Source organism: Phaethon lepturus, unplaced genomic scaffold (genome assembly GCF_000687285.1).
Source record: "Phaethon lepturus isolate BGI_N335 unplaced genomic scaffold, ASM68728v1 scaffold34797, whole genome shotgun sequence".
In the NCBI taxonomy this organism is placed as follows: domain Eukaryota; kingdom Metazoa; phylum Chordata; class Aves; order Phaethontiformes; family Phaethontidae; genus Phaethon; species Phaethon lepturus.
The window spans coordinates 65,618-66,678 of record NW_010554613.1 but is presented as its reverse complement, the minus strand read 5'-3'; positions in this window follow the sequence as shown (position 1 = coordinate 66,678).

Sequence of the window (1,061 nt, the reverse complement as noted above, 5' to 3'; positions counted from 1 at the left end):
CCTGCTGCCCCGGGGGCTCGGCTGCATCCCCCAGCGGGTTAGGGTGGCCGCGCTCCCTCGGGCTGGCCTCGCCCCAGCCCTTGCAGAGCCTGAGCCTCTTGCTGCGTATCCCTTGCCCCTGGCCAGCTTGCCATCCGCGCTCAGCAGGCCATTCCTGTGGCTGGCAGGCGCTTGTGCCCCGGCCTCAGGGGCTGCTCCGGGTGGTGTCCTCCCAGGCTGCCTGTTCCAGCCCCCAAGCGCTGGCGGCCCCATGGGCATCTGCACATCAATGGGCTCTGGTGGGGTGTGTGCAGGGGGGAGCAGACCCTAATCCGGCCCATTCATCCCTACGGCAGCTTTTGTTGAGCCTCCAGATGTTGAGCTGAGGGCAGGGGCTCAGCCTGGAGCTGCAGCAGGCAGGGCCGCCGGGGAGGGGGTGGGGGTGGCTTGTGAGCTTCCAGATGTTGAGCTGAGGGCAGGGGCTCAGCCTGGAGCTGCAGCAGGCAGGCTTGCCGGGAAGGGGTTGGTGTTGCCTTGCTTTTGTGGGGTCTTTGTCTGCCCTGGGCACCTGGAGCTCTGGGGTCTCGGGCAGGGCTCTGGAGATGGGCTCTCCGTCGCCGTGCTTGGCCTGGGCGCAGGAGCAAAGCGGGGAGCGTGGTGCTGTGCCCGGTGGGGGAGTGTCTGGCTGCCGCCAAGGAATGAAAGCAGCACAGCACGCGTGGCTGGACCTGCTATGTGGGGCAGTGGGGCGAGCGAGCCCCCCCGGCGTGCCCCATTGAGCCAGCAGTGTCAGGAAGTGAGTTTCACCGAAGCGTTTGGGATTTTTCCACCAAACTTCGCTGGGGCAGGTAGCTGCGAGTGGAGGGGGGAGGCGTTTCGCCCACGGCAGACCTGGGTACGGGAGGGCTGGGAAGGAGCCAGCGTGCCCAGCTGGGATCCTTGCCGGGCTCCACGTGGGCTGCGCTCCCACCCGCGTCCTTGAGGCCGAGTCTCAAGAGCAGTCCCGGCCTCTTGGGCCTCCGGAGGCGGTGGGGGAGGGACCTGCACTCCCTCTCAAGGGCAGGCTCCATTAGACCAGCCCA